Source organism: Pan troglodytes, chromosome 6, assembly GCF_028858775.2.
Source record: "Pan troglodytes isolate AG18354 chromosome 6, NHGRI_mPanTro3-v2.0_pri, whole genome shotgun sequence".
Taxonomy (NCBI): Eukaryota; Metazoa; Chordata; class Mammalia; order Primates; family Hominidae; genus Pan; species Pan troglodytes.
Genome location: NC_072404.2, coordinates 164776776 through 164801269, shown reverse-complemented (window position 1 = coordinate 164801269; position 24494 = coordinate 164776776). Strand labels below are relative to the sequence as shown.

General features: G+C 40.1%; 1 non-coding gene and 1 pseudogene across 1 annotated transcript; one reads left to right on the top strand and one right to left on the bottom strand.

Annotated features, from left to right (window-relative positions):
• Positions 1-24494, top strand: part of LOC107975983 (zinc finger protein 746-like) — a 134471-nt pseudogene that overhangs the window by 41411 nt on the left and 68566 nt on the right.
• On the bottom strand, positions 7474-7545 carry TRNAC-GCA (transfer RNA cysteine (anticodon GCA)). Its single transcript has one exon. It is a non-coding gene; the product is annotated as a tRNA-Cys (tRNA).

Below are 24494 nucleotides of genomic sequence, written 5' to 3'. Positions count from 1 at the left end.
AAAATTGTGAAAACAGAAGCTGGTTCCAGGCAGACCAGTGTTCCCAACCCAGAAGGGTTGGGGGTTGTTAGAAAGCCTTTTCCCAGGAAGCCTCACACCTGAGTCTTTAGTCTGGTGGCCATGCTAATCGTTTTTAACCAGCTGACAGGTGCCTGCCATTTTCCTCCAATTCTAAGGAAGGATAGGATAGAATAGCAAGCAAAAGTGGTCTGATATTACTCACCGCTTTGGCAAATCCCCATACAGGCCACCAAATGTTACCGGTGGGTCTTTGTTCTTAGAGCTCCCAAGATGGGGCAGGCTGCTCCCAAGATGGCAGCAAGCCTTTTGTTCTCTGACCTGGGGTTCTTGGCCTCACAGATTCCAAGGAATGGAACCCTGGGCCATGTGGTGAGTGTTATAGCTCTATTAGAAGCCATGGGTCACGGAAGAGAACGTGGAACCCAGCGAGTAGTGTTCAGCTCAATTAGGATGAACCTGGGCACTTAGGCGTGAAGGAACAATGGCGAGCCTTTAGCCCAGTCAGGAGTGGCAATGGGCGCCTCGCTGGATCAGGAACGCAATGGATACCCTGCCAGATCCAGAGGGGTGGAAGTCAGTGGCAGGTCTGCGATGGTGGCAAACAGCAGCGGTGGATGGCGAGTGAAAGCTCAGCTCAAGCCATAGCAAACTCGGACCAGAAGAGTGTGCAGTTGCAAGATTTAATAGGGTGAAAACAGCTCCCATATGATGGGAGGGGACCCAAAGGGGGTTGCCCCCCAAAGGGGTTTTGCCCTGGAGTGTTTTATTCTTGGGGCAAATAATTTATTATTTGGATTATCAAGGAAATATATTTTCAATGTAAATACTAATAATATAACTTCTTTGAATCTCTCTAATGTGCCTCACAGGATTTAACAATATGTAAAATTACATATTACAAAGATTAAAAACTTAGGAAACACAAATAAGCATCAAGAAAAAAGTAAAATTACCTATAATGCCACAAGCTAAACAAATGTTGATATTTTGATGCCTATTCATCCAAACTTATAGTTAAGAACCAAATCTCTTCCTGGGGGAAAAGTTCAGCTAATCCCTAGCCACTTGGTGGTGTCCTATCAGGCTTTCCATCTCTTTGCCCTCCTGTATTCACTTAGAAATAATCCTTCTCCTTTCCTAAAAATAAAAAAGGAAATAGGAGCTAAGGAATTCAGTTTTATCATCAGACATTTTCACTTGTTGCTCTCCTGTTTCTACCCAAAATAATTCTTAAAACCACATTTGTATAATTTTCTTTCAGGTAGGATGAAGGAGTTTGTGTCATGCCAAAGAAAGCTAGAAAATCCAGTTTAAAAAAGGCAATTCACATTTTAAAAGCATCAGAGAGTTGCAGAAGCAGCAAGGACTAGAAGAACTAAAATTCCAGAGAGGAGAGAACCTTTTGTAAGTGAGTTGATGCACTGCAGTCACATTTTACCTGAGAACATTTTCCAGTCTTGGGTGCAGGCTGATAATCTGCCTTAGGTCCAAGCATAGGGCTGCTGCTGAGGTACTGGGAACCCAATGAAACTTTCGTTGGTCACTCAGGGTTGCTGTGACAAGACTGTAGACTTGGGGGACATTAAACATATAGCTGTTTTTTACCTCTAGACATTTTCAGAATTCTAAAACTATGTGGGGCAAGAGGTTATAAAATTAAGGAAAATCTCTGGGAAAAAGAAGAGAATTTGTAACCATTTCATGGTACTAAGAAGATGAAAATTCCTGGGGTAGAGAAAGGGGAAAGAACACACCAGGAGAGAGTGAAAGCCCTGAAGAAAGTAGTGAATTGACACTGAGGATCTGCAGCCACTGTTTCTCTGGGACACTTGCCAATTCTAAGCCCAGCTAGAGGCTGAGCTCCCAATGTTGGCACCAGCATACATGTGTCAGGAAATAGGAACACCAAGGGAGCTTTTGAACAGATGTACAATGCTGGAGCATAAAAATGGAGACTTTAGAGTCCTTAAATACATAGCTGGTTTCACTCCTCAAGAAAATTGCTGAGTTGTGAAGCTCCATGAAGGAAGAATCCAGAAATATAAGCCCAAACTCTCTAAAAACAAGAGTGGATTTCTCGGTTGAGAAGACAAAGACCTGCCAGGTTTTTTATTGCAAACCTGGTAGGGCAACACTCAAAAAGTGGGACAAGTCACAGATAGAAGGAACATTACCAAAATTACATTTTCATTTTTCTTAGCAGAAAAGACCACTCATTTCCTTATTGGTTTAAAATCATCAGCCCTCCACTCTATCTTCTTTCAAAAAAGAAGAAGCAGAAGCAGAAGAAGGAGGAGGAGGAGGGAGCAGGAAAAGCAGGAAGAGGAGGAGGAGGAGGGTGAATTTTGTCTAGTAGACAATAATTTTATTGAGAGCCTTTATTCTTTTAATACACAATGTCTGGCATTCAATAAAGATTACTAGGTATATCAACAGTCAGAGAAATATGAACAAAACCAAAAGAAAAACAGACAGTCGAAGCAAGTGATCTAGATATCATAGAATTTAAAATAACTTTGATAATATATTTAGGAAAACAGGAACATAGAAAAAATGTGAGAAAAGTGTGAATTTCATGTTCTAATTTGTAAGAAAAAAATTCAAAGGAAATTCTAAAACAAAAATTATAATATTTAACATTAAAATTTTAATACGTGCATTTAACAGAAACTTAGTCACAGTGGACCACTGGATTAGTGAACAGAAAAACAAATCAATAGAAAAATATCTAAACTGAAGCACAGAAAGGTAAAGAATGGATGAAAAGAAAAGGAAAATAGGATATAAATGGGAAACAGTTAAAAGTTCTTACATGTCATTGAAATTCCAAAAGGAGGTAAGAAAGTGAATGAAGCAAAACCAAGATGTGAAAGGATAATTGACAAGCATTTTCCAAAACTAATGGAAGACATCAACCCACTTACTTAAGAAATTCAGTTAGTCAAAAGGAAATAAAAACAAAGGAGATATTAACGCCATGTGTAGGTGATGGAGGAAAAGACAGAGGACAAAACATACAAACAAAACCAAAAGAAACCATGTTTTTAAAGAGCGAGGAAGAGGCCAGGCACAGTGGCTCACGTCTGTAATCCTAGCATTTTGGTAGGGCTGAGGTGGGCGGATCACTTGACGTCAGGAGTTCAAGACCAGCCTGGCCAACATGGTGAAACCCCATCTCTACTTAAAATACAAAAATTAGCCAGGCCTGGTAGCATGTATCTATAATCCCAGCTACTTGAGAGGCTGAGGCAGGAGAATCACTTGAACACAGAAGGTGGAGGTTGCAGTGAGCCAAGATTGTGCCACTGCACTCCAGCCTGGGTGACAGAATGAGACTTCGTCTCAAAGAAAAAATAAAAAAAGAGAGAGAGGAAGAGAAATCTGAAAAAGCAGTCAGTAGGGAAAAAAAATCAAATTTTACAATTAACAGATTATTTGCCAAAAAATTATGGGAGCCAGGTGACATGAAACAATATTTTTACAGTGCTGAAAGTAAATAACCCAATTACTTTAAATAATATAAAAGTATTTAAAACTCCAATTAAAATATAAAATTTTCAGACTGAATGAGAAAACAAAACTACACCATAAGTTGCTTAGGTGAAACTTAAGCATAGGGTCACATATAGCAGAAGGTGAAAGTATAAATAAAAACACACCATACAAACAATAACCAAAGAGGCTAGTATAGCAATATTAATATGATGCAAAGGAGACTTTAACTTGATAAGAGTTTCTACAGATAAAGGGGATATTTAAAAATGATAAGGAGGTCAATCTAGCAGGAAGCTATTATAATCCCAAATCTGAATGCACCTAAAAATATAGTGTGAAAATAAATAAAACAAAAATGGATAGAACTAAAAACAGAAATAGACATATCCTTAATCATAGTGGCAGATTTTAACACACCTTTTTCTGTAGCTAATAGAACAGGCAAATAAAATGTTGCTAAGCATATGAAGAATCTGAATAACACAACCAGAAAATATGACCTATTTGATATATAATGAACAGTGCACCATACAATAGCACATTTTATATTTTTTAATGCACACAGTACATTTATCAAAGTTAACAATATTTGGTGATATAAAGTAAGTTGCCACAAATTTGAGGATTGAAATCATAGAGAATGTTTTCGGACCATATTATAGCTGAATTAGGCTAAGTTACGAGAAACGGAAATAACTAGAAATCCCCAGCCTCTTGGAAGCCAAACAATACACATCCAAATAACCTATAAGCAAAAGAAGAGATCAAAATAGAAATTGGAAAGTATCTTGAACCAAATGTTAACAAAGATATAACAAATCAAAATTCATGTGGTACAGGTAAAGTCATGAATTCACGCTCTTTTTTGTTTGTTTGTTTGTTTTTTGAGATGGAGTCTCGCTCCCATCGTGCAGTGGTGTGATCTTGGCTCACTGCAACCTCCACCTCCCGGGTTTAAGTGATTTTCCTTCCTCAGCCTCCTGAGTAGCTGGGATTACAGGCATGCGCCACCAAGCCTGGCTAATTTTTGTATTTTTAGTAGAGACGGGGTTTCGCCATGTTGGCCAGGATGGTCTCAAACTCCTGACCTCAGATGATTCACCTGCCTCAGCCTCCCAAAGTGCTAGGATTACAGGCATGAGCCACCACACCTGGCCCAAACTCATACTCTTAACTGATCAGATTATCTGATATTTAGCCTTATTTTTCTTTTTTCATATAACTGATAACTGAGTATCAGATATCTGATATTCAGCCTTTTTTCTTATATCTTCAACTAAGAGTATGAGTTTTAACAAGCATTATATCTATGCTTATATCTAAATATCAAGAAAAAACCCAGCAATTTAACCTTAAATTAAAAAGAAATACATAACAAACATCAGAGGAGAAACCAATGGAATAAAAACCAATCATACAATCAGAGAAAAGCAACAAAGCCAAAAGTTGATTTATTGGAAATAATAAAACCAATAAACTCTAGAAACACTTAGTGCCAAGGCTGTTTCTCTTATCACAAAGTTCAACTTATTTTTGGATAACAAGCAGAAAGGATAGGCCACCATAGACACTCAAAATGAGCAATATCAAATGTGTGTGTGTGCACATGAGTTAACTGTTAGAAAAAAAACTTTCTGGATTATTGGAAATATAGAAATATATATATATATATATATATACACACACACACACATGTAGGTAGAATTTGGTAAGTAGAACCCATTCCCTGGTGTTCTTGTTAACTAATCCGGGAGAACCATTGAACTTCAGCATTTTATCCTTCCTGGCACCATTATCTCAGGAACAGAAAAATATCCCAACAAAGGCTAATGTGAGAGTAGAGTGTAGCAATTTCTTCCAAGTTTGAGAAGTTCTCCTGACATCTTCCAAAAATTCCCTGCAGCTATCACTGAAGTAGCAATTCATAACACAAGAGATGGGGAAATGTGAAATCAACAAGAATTGCAGATTGGCAATTCTGCCTTTTCATTTTTCAGCAATCTCAGTTATTCAACATCAAGAGCTGAGTGTTTTGGTGTAGTTGTGGGGACATCTGCACATTCCATCTGTGTCTGGAGAAGGCGTAGACATCTGAGCTTTCCATTGTATGTCTTTGAGCTTCCTAATGCTGTCAGACTTGGCTGGGCCCTTTTTACTGCTATGTAACAACAGCTGGTCTCTAAAAGTTTTGTCCTTCAGTGGGAACTTTATTCCAAGAAGAAGTGACACTTGAAATATTTAACAACAGCTACAGCAGAGACACTGACCAATCAGAATGAATGCCAGCCATAAGCAACCATTGAATGCCTACCAGGTGAGTAAGCAGCCTTGAATCCAGGTGACCAGTTACTCAGTTACTTTATCCCTGAGACCCTTGGGCTCCCAGATTGTCAACTCTGAACAATCAACTAGATTTCTACTTTCTGCAATCCCAATCATGACAGAAAGTCCATCCTACACTCCATTTTCTTTAGGATCCTTTTTCTGCAACCCTCTCCAATTGCAATTTTTATATCTGCCTAGGTACATCGTTACAGAAACTGGTTCTGTCCAGTGAAACAGATGAGATGGCCATTGTCCATGTGTCTGGAAGCCTGGGCTTTTGAAGCAGGGAGGATCCAGGGGGACCCAGGCAGCCTGGCTTTCAGGAAGTCACACTGGTTAGGAAGGTGTCAGACTGTGCCTGAGCTCTGCCAGCCCAGGAATGAATGCTAAGCTGTCTCTGCCTGTACAAGTCACTCAGTCTGCAAGCATTGTGTCAGTCGGTGGCACTGGGTGGCCAGAAGTGCCAGGAAGACAAAGAGAGAAAGAGGCTTTTTCCTTCAGCTTCGGGTGCTGCAAGCAGAGCCATGTCTTCCACTGTGCCTCACACAACTGGGGAACCTCAAAATGTGGACAGAGGGTTCACAGGGTGGGGAAGAATACGAAGAAAAAAAAGAAAACACAAGAGAAATGCTCACCAAAGCAAAGCAAGACAAGACTGAATCAGGCTTGCAGAGCAGATCTGGGCAGGTCACATGGGACAGCAGGAAAGTAGAGAGGAGCATGGGACAAACCAACCTCCTTACACTCTCGTCCACCTTGCAGGAAGAGTCAGGTGCAGGGGCCTCAGGAGGTGAAAGGAAATTGTTTTTGAATACTCTGGTCAGTATGGGAAGAAATTAGTGTAGGTAGGGAACTTATGAATTTGAGTCAGGGACCTGTGGATCATCAATCAAATGCTTTACTCAAAAACGACCAGTGTTGCCTTGAGCATGCTTCAATTCTGAACTTCAATGCAGGGAGTCGAGTAATCACTCATGGCCTGCCACCACCCCTAGCTGACTGTGCCATTGCAATTGGTCACCCTGCTACCATGCCCACAGCTTCATTCTGACCTCCCCCACCTTCCCACACTCTCCCACCTCTACACACCTGGCCACTGCCTATGCCTGCAGCTCAGCACCCCACATGCCCTCAGTGATGGACTGAAGGCAGGCACTAGCTTGAACATCACTGATGCTTCCCACTGGGATGTTGTTTAGAATGACAAGTTGTTGTAAGTTCCAAAACAATTTTCCAGCCACTTAGAATTATTGGATGTTAGAACAGGTATTAACAGGGGATTATGCCCCAAATGACCCCCAAAAGTAGAAGTTCTCTGATTCCCCCTCAGTCCTACTAAATTGGAACTTCTAGGGAGTAATCTGTATTTTTGATAAGATCTGTCAGTAATTCTGATGCAAAGTCAGACTGGGTGACCTCTGATTCAGGCTGTCCTGCCATAATATAAACTTCAAAGAAGAGCAGCTAATTAGAACTTCTGAAACACATGCAGATTATTAGTGACTTGACCATGACTTGTGCCAGAAAAATGAAGTCATCTGAGAAAACTGACACAAGCTATAGGAAGGACAGTGGTGAGGATGACAAGCAAGCCTAACATCAGAAAAAGAGAACCCACAGCTAAGTGGCATCAGGGGGCACCCAGATTTGAACTGGGGACCTCTTGATCTGCAGTCAAATGCTCTACCCCTGAGCTATACCCCCTTGCCTGGTGGACATTCCTCCTTAGCATATTTCACCTGTGTCACCACACCCAAGGATTCTATAGTGCACTGTAAATTGTATTAATTCCTGGCCAGCTTATGGAAATTGGCAGCCCTACCACAAATGACTAGAGACTGCTCTTCAGGCCATGGGTTCACTCCTTCACTCCCCAAAGAACCTCCCGTCACTTGTCTAATGGCATCTTTCTACCTTGTAGCCACAACCTGAACTCCTTCAACTGAGGTCTCCTCCCGTTCCCTTACTCAGTACCTGATGGGAGTAGGGGTTGGGGGAGAGGCAGATCTAAGTATCAAGGCTATTTTCGCAACAATGTGTCATAATAAATCATCCCAAAATTGGCTGCTTGAAACAATAAGCATGTATTCTCATGCTCATAGGTCAGCAGCATGTATGCCAATCAGCTGATGTAGGCTGGGCTTGACCTGGTGTATCTGCTTCAAGCTGTGGGTCCATCTGTGCTTGGTTTCTGTCTGAGCTGGGCTTAGATCTGCTCCATGTGTGTTCCTTCTATGATCCCAGGTGGAGGAGTAGCAGCTAGCAAGGGGACACTTTTCTTACGGTGACAGCAGAAATGCAAAGGGGTAGGCCCAACTATGAAAGCAGCTTTCAAGCCCCTATTTGCATTACATGTGAGAACACCTCAATGATCAAGATGGCCAGTCACAAGACCAAACTGTAACGCAAGAGCAAGAAAGCATGTTTCACCTCCAGTGGGAAGATCTGAAAAGAAGGTAAAGGCCACAGATGCAGAAATAAGTCAAAATTCAGGGCCAACAGTTTCATCTACCATGAACTGCCCTCTTGGTCATAATTACTTGCATCTCTCCCACGTGCAAAATATACTCACCTCTATCCCAAGGTTCTCAAAGCCTCATTCAATTAGACAAAGTCCAAGCTCTTGTGATCTACATTAAATCAGATGAGGCTTCTCTTAATTCAAAGATCTATGAACTCAAAAGAGAAAATTTCTACCCATTGAACACCTCAAGTACAATGATGATACAAGAACAGAATTATTGCAATAAACATTTACATTCAAAAATTGGACAAAATGGAAAGCATGCACAGTCACAGAAACTGGTTCATGGAAACTAAAATGCTGAGAGTGTAGAAAATGATGGATGGAAGAGAAGACCAATGTGCAGCTCCCACCTGGACAAACAAAACAGCATGTGGAAATTCACATCATGAACTTTTGCTCCAGGAACCACCATAGGATCACACCAGAAAAACCAAAAGAACTCACAGACCCTTTTAAAGAAGCAGCTTGCTGCTGCAAACTCTATGAGATAGACAAAAAACTGTGAGTTCCCAATGTATGAGTGGGGAAGGTTTGCCTCTGAACACACATCTTCACTGTGGAACCTAAAAACCCAGATCATGGGAGTAGGATTTAACCTTATGTACAGCTGAAACAGATTTAGGGAGCTGAGCAAAATATAAAAGTAGAAGAAGCAGTAAGAAGGGCCCCGTAGGTACTCCCAGACTCCAGCTCAAGCCCAGGGAAGCCATTCCTGACTTTATCTCACAGGGGTCCTTGGGGAAGGCAGAGAGCAGAATTAGGGAGGGGCTACAGGGTAAAAGAAGCTTCTAGTTGAGCTTTGTAATAATTTCAACTGAGCACGAATTTTCCTGAGCAGAATCCAGTGGATGAATGAGATGTGTAGGTATGAGTACAGGAGCTGCAGCTGACATCATGGGCAGACAGGGAGGGATGAGGCCTGAAAACCCTGCTTGCTTTCTCAGTGGGGAGGCTTGTAGCCTGAAGCAGGATCACAGCCCTGTGTGTCAGCTGCCTGGATATAAACTTGGTGCTGTTGGCAGGGCATGGAGGGAGTGAGACTGGCCTTGCTGACTGCTTGGGAGCTGGGTGAGGCCTGTCACTGCTGGCTTTCTACCACTTCCCTGGCAACCTGTATAATGCAGCAGAGACAGCCATAATCCCCCTTGGAACACAGCTCCGTTGGCCTGAGAACCACTCACCCTATGCCCTACAGTGACTGCAGCAAGCCCCGCCCAAGAAGTATCAGAGCTCAGACCCGCTAAACACTGCCCCCACCTGGTGGCTTTCCTTTACCCACCCTGGTAGCCGAAGACAAAAGACAAGCTCTTGGGAGCTCTATAGCCCCACCAATCACCTGGGAAACTTGAATACTTATCCTGGCCAATTTAGGGCAAGCTTATATTCCCATTCTACTATCACAGCTGGTGCTCTATTGAAAGCACCACCTCCTAGCTAAATGCCAACTAACTCAAGCCATTACAGCAATGTATAACAGAGCATCCCTCACCAAAGGCAAAAACAACAGTTAATTCCACTGCCAGTAACATCCTGCCTAACCAGAGGTCCTGAGTCTGTCCACATGACAGCTTTACTGCTAGCACAACCAACATTTAAGAAAATCAGTGCATTAAATGAAACTACAACCAAGGACTCTCACAGAGTCCATTTCACTCCCCTGCCACCTCCACCAGAGCAGGGTGCTGGTATCTGCAGCTGGGAGACCTGAAGATGGCTCGCATCACAGGACTCTTTGCAGACATTCCTCAGCACCAGCCCAGAGCCTGGTAGCCCCACTGGGTGGCTAGACCCAGAAGGGCAATAACAATCACTGCAGTCCAGCTCTCAGGAAACCCCATCCGTAGGGAGGGGAGGAGAGCACCACAGCAAGGGATCACCCCATGGGACAAAAAAATCTGGACAGAAGCCCTTGAGTTCCAAATCTTTCCACTGAAACTGGCTATCCAAATGAAAAGTAATTCTGGGAATATGACAAAACAAGGTTGTATAACACCCTCCAAAGATCACACTAGCTCTCCAGCAATGGATCTAAACCAAGAATAAATCTATGAATTGCCAAATAAAGAATTCAGAAGATTAATTATTAAGTTACTTAAGAAGGTACCAGAGAAAGGTAAAAACCAACTTAAAGAAATTTTTTAAAAACCCTGCAGGATAAGAATGAAAAAGTCTCCAAGAGAAATAGGTATCATGAAGAAAAAATAATGACAACTTCTGAAAATGAAAGACACACTTAGAGAAATACAAAATACACTGGGAAGGTTCAACAGTAGACTAGAACAAGTAGAAGAAAGAACTTCAGAGGTCAAAGACAAGCCTTTGGAATTAACCCACTATGACAAAGACAAAGAAAAAAGTATTTTAAAATATGAACAGTCTGGGCATGGTGGTTCATGCCTGTAATCCCAGCACATTGGGAGGCTGAGGTGGGTGGATTACCTGAGGTCAGGAGTGAAACATGGTGAAACGCCGCCTCTACTAAAAATACAAAAATTAGCTGGGTGTGGTGGTGTGCACCTGTAGACCCAGCTACTCAGGAGGCTGAGGAAGGAGAATCGCTTGAACCTGGGAGGCAGAGGTTGCAGTGAGCCAAGATCATGCCACTGCACTCCAGCCAGCCTGAGTGACAGAGTGAGACTCCATCTCAAAAAAAAAAAAAAAAAAAAAGAAAGAAAAGAACAAAACTTCCAAGAAAGTTAGGATTATGTTAAACGACCAAGCTTAAGAATAATTGGTGTTCCTGAGGAAGAAGAGAAATCTAAAAGTTTGGAAAACTGATTTGAGGGAATAATCAGGGAAAACTTCCCTGGCCTTGCTAGAGATCTAGACATCCAAATACAAGAAGCTCAAATAGCACCCAGGAAATTCATCACAGAAAAATCATCACCAAGGCACATATCTAAAGTCTTGACTTGTCTACATCAAGACACAGGGAAGAATCTGAAGAGCTGTGAGGCAAAAGCATCAGGTAAACTATAAAGGAAAGCCTATCAGATTAACAGCAGATTTCTCAGCAGGAACCTTGAAAACCAGAGGGATTGGGGTCCTATCTTTAGCCTCATTAAACAAAATAAGAATTTTGTATCCAGCAAAACTAAGCTCCATACATGAAGGAGTAATAAAGTCTTTTTCAGACAAACAAATGCTGAATGAATTTGCCGCTACTAAGCCAGCACTACAAGAAATGCTAAAAGGAGTTCTAAATCTTGAAACAAAACCTTGAAATACACATCAAAATAGAACCTCCTGAAAGCATACATCTTATAGGTCCTATAAAACAATAACACAATGAAGAAAAAAAGGTATTCAGGCAACAACTGACGCAATGAATAGAACAGTACCTCACATCTCAGTACTAATGTTTAATATAAATGACCTAAATGCTCCACTTAAAACATACAGAATGGCAGAATGGATCAAAATCCACAAACCAAGTATCTGCTGTCTTCAAGAGACTCACCTGACTAAGGATTCACATAAGCTTAAGGTAAAAGGTGGAAAAAGACATTCCATGCAAATGGACACCAAATGCAAGCAGGAGTAGCTATTCTTACATCAGACAAAACAGACCTTAAAGAAACAGTGGTTAAAAAAGACAAAGAAGGACATTATATAACGATAAAAGGACTAGTCCAACAGGAAAATATCACAATCCTAATTATATATGCACCTAACACCAGAGCTCCTAAATGTACAAAACATTACTACTAGACCTAAGAAATGAGATAGCTGGTAACACAATAATAGTGGGGGACTTCAATACTCCACTGACAGCACTAGACCAGTCATCAAGAGAGAAAGTCAACAAAGAAACAATAGACTTAAACTATACCCTACAACAAATGAACTTAACAGATATTTACAGAACATTCTACCCAACAACTGCAGAATATACATTCTTTTCATCAGCACATGGAACATTCTCCAAGATAGACCATATGATAGGCCACAAAACACGTCTCAATAAATTTAAGAAAATTGAAATTATATCAGTCAAGTACTTGCTCAGATCGCAGTGGAATAAAATTGGAAATTAACTCCAAAAGGAACCCCCAAAACTGTACAGATACATGGAAATTAAACAATCTGCTCCTGAATGATCATTGGATGAACAATAAAATCAAGATAGAAATTAAAAATTCTTTGAATTGGATGATAATAGTGACTTATGAAATCCTCTGGAATACAAAAAAAGTGGTGCTAAGAAGAAAATTCGTAGCATTAAATATCTACATCAAAAAGTCTGAAATAGCACAAATAGACAATCTAAGGTCACGCCTCAAGGAACTAGAGAAACAAGAACAAACCAAAGACAAACCCAGCAGAAGAAAATAAATAACAAAGATCATAGCAGAACTAAATGAAATTGAAACGAACAAACAAAAAAATACAAAAGATAAATGAAGCTGGTTGCAGTGGCTCACGTCTGTAATTCCAACACTTTGAAAGGCCAAGGCAGGTGGATCACATGAGGTCACAAGTTCAAGACCAGCCTGGCCAACATGGTGAATCTCTGTCTCTACTAAAAATACAAAAATTAGCTGGGCATGGTGGCACATGCCTGTAATCCCAGCCACACAGGAGGCTGAGGCACGAGAATCACTTGAACCTGGGAGGCAGAAGTCAGAGTGAGCTGAGATTGTGCCACTGCACTCTAGCCTGGGTAACACAGTGAGACTCTGTCTAAATCAATCAATCAATAAAATGAAACAAAAAGCTGGATCTTTGAAAAGGTAAATAAAATTGATAGACCATGGTTGAGATTAAACAAGAAAAGAAGAGAGAAGATCCAAATAAGCCCAATTAGAAATGGAATGGAAGATATTACAACTGATACGACAGAAATACAAAAGACCATCCAAGGCTACTATGAACACCTTTATGTGCACAAACTAGAAAACCTAGAGGAATGTGGACAATCCTGAAAATATGTAGCCCTCCTAGATTATGCGAGGAGGAAATAGAAACTCTGAACAGACTAATAATGAGTAGTGAGATTGAAACAGTAATAAAAATAATTTCCAACAAAAAATGTCCAGGACTAGATGGATTTACAGCTGAATTCTCTCAGACATTCAAAGAAGAATTGGTACCAATCCTACTGAAACTATTCCAAAAGATATAAAAAGAGAGAATCTTCCCTAAGTCATTCTATGAAGCCAGTATTACTGTAATGCCAAAATCAGGAAAGGGCATAACAGAAAAAGAAAACTACAGATCAATATCCCTGATGAACATAGATGCAAAAATTCTCAACAAAATACTAGCTAACTGAATCCAACAGCATATCAAAAAGATAATAAACCATGATCAAGTGGGTTTTATACCAGGGATGCAGGGATGGTTTAACATACACAAGTCAATAAATATGATACCCCACATAAATAGAATTAAAAACAAAAATTGCATGATCATCTCAATAGATGCAGAAAAAGCATTTGACAAAATCCAGCATCTTTATGATTAAAATCCTCAGCAAAATCAGCATAGACACTTTGGGAGGCCGAGGTGGGTAGATCATGAGGTCAGGAGATTGAGACCATCCTGGCTAACACGATGAAACTTCATCTCTACTAAAAATACAAAAAATAACCAGATGTGGTGGCAGGCGCCCGTAGTCCCAGCTACTCAGGAGGCTGAGGCAGGAGAATGGTATGAACCTGGGAGGCGGAGTTTGCAGTGAGCCGAGATCACACCACTGCTCTCTAGCCTGGGCAACAGAGCAAGACTCCATCTCAAAAAAAAAAAAATCAGCATGGAAGGGACTTTAAGGTAATAAAAGCAATCTGTGACAAACCCACAGCCAACATTATACTGAATGGGGAAAAGTTGAAAGCATTCCCCTTGCAAACCTGAACAAGACAAGGATGCCCACTTTCACCACTTCTATTCAACATAGTGCTGGAAGTCCTAGCCAGCGCAATCAGAGAAGAGAAAGAAATAAAGGGCATCCAAATCAGTAAAGAGGAAGTCAAAACATCACTTTTTACCGATAATATGATCATATAACTAGAAAACTCTAAAGACTCATCCAAAAAGCTCCTAGATCTGATAAATGAATTCAGTCAAGTTTTGGGATACAAAATCAATGTACACAAATCAGTAGCACTGCTATACACCAATAGTGACCAAACTGAGAATCAAATCAAGAACTCAACCTCTTTTACAACAACTGCAAAATAAATAAATAAATAAATAACTTAGGAATATACCTAACCAAGGAAGCGAAATATCTCCACAAAACACTGCTGATTTTTTTTTCTAGTTCTGTGAAAAATGATGATGGTATTTTCATGGGAATTGTATTGAATGTATAGATTGCTATTGGCAGTATGGTCATTTTCACAATATTGACTCTACCCATCCATGAGCATGGGATGTGTTTCATTTGTTTGTGTCACCTATGATTTGTTTCAGCAGTGTTTTGTAAAGGTCTTTCACTTCCTTGGTTAGGAAGGAGGCGGAGGTTGCAGTGAGCCGAGATTGTGCCACTGCACTTCAGCCTGGGTGACAGAGTGAGACCCCATCTCAAAAAAATATATATATATATAAAGAAGTAAAACCATAGCTTGAGAGCCAAATCCCACCTTCTACCTGGATTTGTAAATAAAGGTTTGAAAAGGGTTACGGAGATATAATTCACATCCTATGCAATTCACCCATTTAAAGTACACAATTTAATAGGTTTTTTGGTATATTCACAGGTATGTGCAACCATCATGACAATTTCAGAGTATTTTTATCACCTCAAAAAAATTTAAAAAATAACCAAAACCCATACTCTTCAGCTATAATCCTATCCTCCCATACTCCCCACCCCCAAGCCTAGGCCATCACATATCTACTTTCTGTCTCTATATATTTCCTGATTCTGTACATCTCCTATGAATGGGATAATAAAATACATGGTCTTTTATGACTGCCTTCTTTCACTTAAACATAGTGTTTCCATGATTGATCCATATTGTAGTATGTAGCAGGACTTCACTCCCCTTGTGGCCAAATAATATTCCATTGTGTGAATATATGGATATATTACATTTGGTTTATGCATTCATCAGTTGATGAACATTTAGGATTTTTCCACCTTTTGGCCATTATGAATATTGCTGCCATAAACTTTTTTTGGGGGGTGGGGTACAGAGTCTTGCTCTGTTGCCCAGGCTGGAGTGCAGTGGCACATTCTCGGCTCACTGCAACTTCCGTCTCCCAGGTTCAAGCGATTCTCCTGCCTCAGCCTCCTGAGTAGCTGAGACTACAGGCACCCCCCCAACCACGGTTGGCTAATTTTTGTATTTTTACTAGAGACAGGGTTTCACCATATTGGCCAGGCTGGTCTTGAGCTCCTGACCTTGTGATCTGCCTGCCGTGGTCTCCCAAAGTGCTGGGATTACAGGCGTGAGCCACCACACCCGGACTGCTATAAACTTTTATGTACAGGTCTTTGTGTGAATATTTGTTTTAGTTTCTCTTGAGTGTTACAAAATTGTTTTGGTTATTCTGGGTTCCTTGTAATTCCATACAAATTTTAGAATCAGCATGCCAATTTCTACAAAGTCAACTGAGATTCCGATAGCAATTGCACTGAATCTGTAGATCACTTTGATGAGTAGTATCACTATCTTAGTCTGTTGTGGCTGCTATAACAAACTAACATAGACTGAGTGGCTTATAAATAACAAAAAATTATTTCTAGCAGTTCTGGAGCCTGGGAAGTCCAAGATCAAGGCACTGGCAGATTTAATGTCTGTGAGGGCCCACTTCCTGGTTCATAGATGGCTATCTTCTCACTGTGTCCTCATGCTACAGAAGGGGCAAAAGAGGCACAGGGAGTTCTTTGGGGTCTCTTATAAGGGCACTAATCCCCTTCATGAGGGTTCCATCCTCGTAATCTAAGCACCTCCCAAATGTCCTACCTCAAATACCATCACACTAAGGATTTGGTTTCAACATATGATTTTTTGGGGGGTGGGGAGGGGGACACAAACCTTCAGTCTATTGCATCATCTTAACAATATAAAGTCTTCCAATCCACAAACATGGAATGTTTTTCTTTTATTTAGATCTTATTTAATCTCTTTGAACAGTGTTTTAGCTCCAGATAATAGGTTTTTTGTAAAATGTATTCTTAAGTATTTTATTATTTTTGATGCTATTGTAAATGAAATTGTCTTGTTAATTTCATTTTTGGATTGTTCATTGTAAGTTTATATAAATAGACTTATTTTTGTATATTAACTTTATATCCTGCAACATTGTTGAACTGATTTATTAGTTTAAAAAGTTTTTAGTGAATTCCTTAGGATTTGCTATATATAAAATGATATTGTCTGTGCATAGGTATAGTTTTACTTCTTCTCCACTGTGAATGACTTTTATTTTTCTTGCTTATTGCCCTGGCTAGAATTTGCAGTAAAATGTTGAATAGAAATGGTAAGAGCAGACATCCTTGTTTTATTCCTGATCTTAGGAGGAAAGCATCCAGTCTTTCACCACTAGGTACAATGTTAGCTGTGGGATTTTCCAAAGATGCCCTTTATCAGGTTGAGGAAGTTTTCTTATTCCTAGTTTTTGAGTGTTTTTACCATGAAAGGCTGTTTGATTTTGCTAAATGCTTTTTCTGCATCTATTGAGATGATCATGTGATATTTTTGTTTTGTTGTATGTATATGATTTATTATATTGATTTTCTTTTTATTATTTTTTAATTTAAAAATGTGTGGGTACACAGTAGGTGTATATATTCATGAGATACATGAGATATTGTGATACAGGCATTCAATGCACAATAATCACATCAGGGTAAATGGGATAAACATCACCTCAAGCATTTATCATTTCTTTGTGTTTCAAACAATCCAATTATACTCTTCTAGTTATTTTAAAGTGTACAACAAATTATTATTGATTGCAGTCTGTTGTACTATCAAATACTAGATCTTATTCATTCCATCTAACTATATTTTTGTATCCATTAACTATCCCACTCCCCCTGCCCCACTATCATTCCTAGCCTCGGTATCCATCACTTTACTCTCTGTCTCCATGAATTTAATGATTTTAAATTTTTTTAGGTCTTACAAATAATTGAGAACATGCAAAGTTTGTCTTTCTGTGCCTGGCTTATTTCACTTAACATATTGACCTCCAGTTCCATCTGAGTTGTTGCAAATGACAGGATCTCATTCTTTTTCATGGCTGAATAGTACTCCATTGTGTATACATGCCACATTTTCTTTATCCATTCATCTGATGATGGACACCTAGGTTGCTTCCAAATCTTGCCTATTGTGTATATTGCTGGGTCATATAGTAGTTCTATTTTTGGGTTCCTGAGAAACCTCCAAACTGTTCTCCATAGTGGTTGTACAAATGTGTCCTTTTCTCCACATCCTCAGAAGCATTTGTTATTGCCTGTCTTTTGCCTGTCCAAACTACAATGAGGTATTATCTTACCCCAGTTAAAATGGCTTATAGACATTTTAACTGGGGTAAGATAATACCTCATTGTAGTTTTGATTTCCATTTTTCTGATGATCAATGATGTTGAGCTGTATCTTTTCACATACCTGTTTGCCATTTGTATGTCTTCTTTAGAGAAATGACTATTCAGAACTTTTGCCCATTTTTCAATTGGATGATTAAATTTTTTAATTGAGTTGTTTTAGTTTCTTATAAATTTTGGTTATCGATCACTTGTTAGATGGGTAGTTTGCAGATGTTTTCTCCCATTCTGTGGGTTGTCTCTTCACTTGTTGATTTTTTCCTTTGCTGGCAGAAGCTTTTTAACCTGATGTGATCCCATTTGTCCATTTTTGCTTTGATTGCCTGTACTTGTGCAGTGTTACTTAAGATGTCTTTGCCCAGTCCAATGTTCTGGAGAGTTTCCTCAATGTTTTCTTATAGTAGTTGCATAGTTTAAGGTCTTAGAGTTAAGACTTTAATCCATTTTGATTTGATTCTTGTATATGGCAAAAGATAGGGGTCTAGTTTTGTTCTTCTGCATGTGGACATCCAGTTTTCCCAGCATCATTTACTAAAGAGACTGTCCTTTCCCTGATATATGTTCTTGGCACCTTTGTCAAAAAAGAGCTCACTGTAGATGTATGAATTTATTTCTGGGTTCTCTGTTCTGTTCCATTGGTCTGTGTGTCTGTTCTTATGCCAGTACCATGCTTTTTTGGTTACTATAGCACTATAGTATAATTTGAAGTCAGATAATATGATTCCTTTAGTTTTGTTCTTTTTGCTCAGGACAGCTTTGGCTATTCTGGGTCTTCTGTGGTTCCATATCAATTTTATAATTAATTTTTCTATTTCCATGAAGAATGTCATTGGTATTTGGTAGGGATTGCATTAAATTTGTAGATTGCTTTGGGTAGCATTGACATTTTAACAATATTGATTCTTTCAATCCATGAACATAGAATATCTTTCAACTTTTGTGTCTTTGTCCATTTCTTGTATCAATGTTTTAAATAGTTTTCATCATAGAGATCTTTCACTTCTTTAGTTAATGTTATTCCTAGATATTTTATTTTACTTGTAGCTATTGTAAATGAGATTACTTTCTTAATTTCTTTTTCAGATTGTTCACTGTTGGCATATAGAAATGCTACTAATTTTTGTATGTTGATTTTGTACCCTGCAACTTTACTGAATTTATCTGTTCTAATAGGTTTTGGTGGAGTCTTTAGGATTTTCAAAATGCGAGATCATATCATCTACAAATAAGGATAATTTGACTTCTTCCTTTCTAATTTGGATGCCCTTTATTTCTTTCTCTTGTGTGATTGCTCTAGCTAGGACTTCCAATACTATTTGAATAACAGTGTGAAGGTGGGCATTCTTGTCTTGTTCCAGATCTTAGAGGAAAGGCTTTCAGATTTCCTCATTCAGTATGATACTAGCTGTGGGTGTGTTGCGTATGGCTTTTATGGTGTTGAGGTATGTTCCTTCTATACTCAGTTTTTTGAGGGATTTTATCACGAAGAGATGTTGAATTTATATCAAATGCTTTTTCAGCATCAATTGAAATGATCATATGTTTTTTGTCCTTCACTGTAGATATGATGTATCACATTGATTGATTTGCAATATGTTGAACCATCCTTGCATCCCTGAGATGAATCCCACTTGGTCATAATGAATGATTTATTTATTTATTTATTTATTTATTTATTTGAGATGGTGGTCACTTTGTTACCCAGGCAGTAGTGCAGTGGCATGACCTCTGCTCACTGCAAACTAGGCTTCCCAGGCTCAAGTGATTCTCCAGCCTCAGCATCCCAAGTAGTTGGGACTACAGGCATGTGCCACCAAAGCCCAGCTAATTTTTATGTTGTTTTAGAGACAGGGTTTCACCATGTTGCCCAGGCTGGTCTCCAACTCCTGAGCTTAAAGTGATCCACCGACCTTGGCCTCCCAAAGTGCTGGGATTACAGGCATAAGTCATTACGCCTGGCCTGAATGATCTTTCTAATGTGTTGTTGAATTCGATTTGCAGTATTTTGTTGAAGATTTTTTAAATCAATGTTCATCAGAGATCTTGGCCTGTAGTTTTCTTTCTTTTTTTTTTAATGTGCCTTTGATTTTGGTATCAGGGTAATTCTGGCCTCATAGAATTAGTTTGGATGTATTCCCTCCTCTATTTTTTTGAATAGTTTGAGCACGATTCATATTAATTCTTCTTTAAATGTTAGGTAAAATTCAGCAATGAAGCCATCAGGTCCTGAGATTTTTTTTCCTGGAAGATTTTATTACAGCTTCAATCTCGTTACTTATTATTGGTCTGTTCAGGTTTTGGATTTCTTCTTGGTTCAATCTTGGTATGTTGTATGTGTCTAGGAATTTATCCATTTCTTCTAGGTTTTCCAATTTATTGGCATATAGGGTTAGGTTAGGGTTAGGCTCATGTGAGCCTAAAGGCTCATAGTAGCCTTTATGATCCTTTGGAGTTCTACAGTATCAGTTGCAATGTCTCCTTTTTCATCTCTGAGTTTATTTATTTAGATCTTCCCTATTATTTTTCTTAGTGTTGACAACAGGCCCTCAAATCTGGCCATAAACTGGCCATAAACAAAATCTCTGCAGCACTGTGACATGTTCCTGATGGCCATGACACCCAAGCCGAAGGTTGTTGGTTTACCAGAATGAGGGCAAGGAACACCCGGCCCACCCAGAACAGAAAACCACTTAAGGCATTCTTAAACCACAAACAATAGCATGAGAAATCTGTGCCTTAAGGACATGTTCCTGCTGCAGATAACTAGCCAGAGACCATCCCTTTATTTCGGCCTATCCCTTTATTTCCCATAATAAATGCTTTTAGTTAATCTATAATCTATAGAGACAATGCTTATCACTGGCTTGCTGTCAATAAATATGTGGGTAGATCTCTGTTCGAGGCTCTCAGCTCTGAAGGCTGTGAGACCCCTGATTTCCCACCCCACACTCTATATTTCTGTGTGTGCATCTTTAATTCCTCTAGAGCCACTGGGTTAGGGTCTCCACAACTGAGCTGGTCTCGGCAAGTGGCGCCCATATGTGGGGCTCGAACCCAGGTGGAAGAGTCACCAGAGCGATGGTTGGAGAACGTGGAACTAAGCTAGAGGACACCTGAGTACTCTTAAGCAATCCCTGTTGTGAGGAAGAAGGGGAGCTTGGGAGCATCAGGGTAACAATGGGACAAGTGTGGGCTCTGGTTCGTTCTACCTTGAAACCTTTCCACACTGATGATCAGGAAGAAGAAGAGTATAATTAAGTAACAGAGCAGATTTGTTTGCCAGCTAAAAGGTAAAGTGGCAAAGGAGGAAGAGGTTCATCCCTACCGTTCTGCACCCCCTCCTTATTTTGAAGAAAAGGAGTGGTGTGACCCTCCAGATCTTTCTTTTCCAGAGGACACTGGTTGAAAAGTAGTTGCCCCAGTGACTGTTCGAGCAGTGCCTCGAGCAACCGCTCTCAGTTCTATTGAGGCAGGAATTCAGCAAGCTAGAAGAGAGGGTGATATAGAGGCCTGGCAGTTCCCTGTTAGAATATACCCCCCAGATCAACAGGGAAATATTATAGCTACATTGAGCTTTTTCCTTTTAAATTACTCAAAGAATTTAAACAAGCTATTAATCAATATGGACCAGGTTCTCATTTTATAATGGGACTGTTAAAGAATGTTGGATGATTCCTACTGACTGGGATGCTCTTACTCGAGCTTGCCTAACTCCTTCCCAGTTCTTACAATTTAAAATTTGGTGGGTAGATGAGGCTTCCATTCAGGCTGCTCACAATGCCCAGGCCCAACCTCAAATTAATATAACTGCAGACCAACTTTTGGGGGTCAGTGGCTGGGCTGGTTTAGATGCACAAGTGGTTATGCAGGAGTGTGCATTTGAGCTTGGGAAAAAATCACTTCAGGTGGAGAACAATACCCTTCCTTTAGTGCTATAAAACAGGGACCAAAAGAACCATATGCGGATTTTATAGCTCGGTTACAGGAGTCTCTTAAAAAGGTGATTGCAGATTTGGCTGCTCAGGATATAGTGTTGTGGTTATTAGCTTTTGATAGTGCTAATTCTGAGTGCCAGGCTGCTCTGCGACCTATTAGAGGGAAAGCACATTTAGTTGATTATACCAAGGTCTGTGATGGTATCAGAGGCAATCTGCATAAGGCTACTCTGCTAGCCCAGGCAATGGCAGGACTGAGAGTGGGTAAAGGAAATACTCTGTTTCCTGGAGCTTGTTTTAACTGTGGGAAGCATGGTCATACTAAAAAAGAATATAGAAAAAATCAGCAAGTCAGACCACCAGATAGGAGAAAAAAGAAAACTGCTGAGCCTGAAATATGTCCAAAATGTAAAAAAGGAAAACATTGGGCTAATCAGTGTCACTCTAAGTTTGATAAAGATGGGAATCTGATTTCTGGAAACGCCATGAGGGGCCCATCCCGATCCCCATTCCAAACTGGGGCATTTCTGGCTCAGGCCATTTCCTCACCCCTGTACAATGTCTGTCCCCCACCACAGCTGGTAGTGCCACAGTAGATTTATGCTGCACAAAAGCTGTGAGCCTTCTACCTGGGGAACCCCTGCAGAAGGTCCCAACAGGAGTCGGTGGACCCTTGCCAGCGGGGACGATAGGATTACTTCTAGGAAGGTCTAGTTTAAATTTAAAAGGAGTACAAATACAAACAGGAGTCGTTGATTCAGATTACAATGGGGAAATTCAAATTGTTATATCTGCTTCTGTTCCCTGGAAAGCAGAGCCAGGAAAGCGTATAGCACAGCTCCTAATTGTGCCATATGTGGAAATGGGGAAAATTGAAATTAAACAAACAGGAGGATTTGGAAGCACAAATAAACAAGGCAAAGCAGCTTATTGGGTGAATCAAATTACTGATAAATGTCCTACCTGTGAAATAACTATTCAGGGAAAGAAATTTAAAGGTTTGGTAGATACAGGAGCGGACATTTCAATCAATTCCACTGGCCATCTGCATGGTCAATTCAACCTGCTCAATTTAACATAGCTGGAGTTGGTAAAGCCCCTGAAGTATATCAAAGTAGTTATATTTTGCATTGTGAAGGGCCTGATGGACAACCTGGGACTGTTGAACCAATTCTAACTTCTGTACCTATAAATTTATGGGAAAGAGATTTATTACTACAACAATGGGAAGCACAAGTTCTAATTCCAGAGCAATTATACAGCCTTCAAAGTCAACATATGATGCATGAAATGGGGTATGTCCCCGGTATGGGACAAGGAAAACAATTTGCAAGGTTTGAAGGAACCACTTCAAGCGGAAAGACAAAGTTCCCACCAAGGTTTAGGATATTATTTTTGGTGGTGGCTATTGTTAAGCCTCCAGAACCTATACCTTTAAAATGGTTAACAGATAAGCCAATTTGGATAGAACAGTGGCCGCTAAGTAAAGAGAAACTGGAGGCTTTAGAGGACTTAGTTAATGAACAATTAGAAAAAGTGAGAGACAAGACTAGCTGGATTTCCTAGGCTGACTAAGAATTCTTGAGCCTAGCTGGGGAAGGTGACCGCACCTACCTTTAAACACAGGGCTTGTAACTCAGCTAACACCCGACCAATCAGGTAGTAAAGAGGGCTCACTAAAATACAAATTAGGCTAAAAGCAGGAGGTAAAGAAATAGTCAAATCATATATCGCCTGAGAGCACAGGGGGAGGGACAATGATTGGGATATAAACCCCAGGCATTCAAGCTGGGGGTGGCAAAACCCCATTTGGGGGCAACCCACTTTGGGAGCTGTGTTTTCACTCTATTAAATCTTGCAACTGCAAAAAAGAAAGAAAGAGAAAGAAAGAAAGGAAGACAGAAAGAAAAAGAAAAACACTGCATAGTGCCCTGATGATCCTTTGCAGTCCCAGTGAATGTTTGGCTTCAGCCTCGCTGTCATCACTCCCACAGTTCCTTGCCTTCATCTGCTACACCCTTTTAGATGATCGTCCTTTCCCTGCATCCTCAGGATCTGTGTGGTCTTTGGGTCTTATAGTAGAAATTTCCAGGGAAAAGGTCCACAGAGACAGAGATCCTGGTCCTAATACAGAGGATACTGGAGGCCTGAGCTTTGGGGCTCATACAGCCAGCCTTTGTGCCTGGCCCTGGCTCTTCCAGTTGTGTTGAGCTACTAGTTTGTGGCCTGCATGAGGCTGGGACCCCTGTGGTAAGGTGTCTTCCTTTTAAAGACAAGGACTAGTAAATGAGGAGCTGGAAGAAGAGCCGAAAGTTAAAAAAAATGTAGGACTAAGCCCAAAGTACCCCACTGTGCAGAGGATGAAAGTGAAGTGGAGAGAGAGTATGGGAAGTTTGTTAGAGAAAGTGAAATTTAGGAGACAAAGAGAGAGGAAGCTTCCGACTCTAAACAATTCTGCAAATGGTTGCCCCACACAGGGACTGAGGAGGAGGCTGCAGGATTCTAGGCAGGAAAGATTTCTGGAAGTCCTCTGATAGGTCCATGGGGAAGAACAGGGTAAATTCAAAGCCAGATAGAGGTCTGTCTGAATGAGGTCATTTGCCAGTGGTTCACTGAAAATGATGAGAAATTACAATGTATATTAGATCCTTGGGTGTGGGAACATAGGTGAAACAGTGTCAATCAG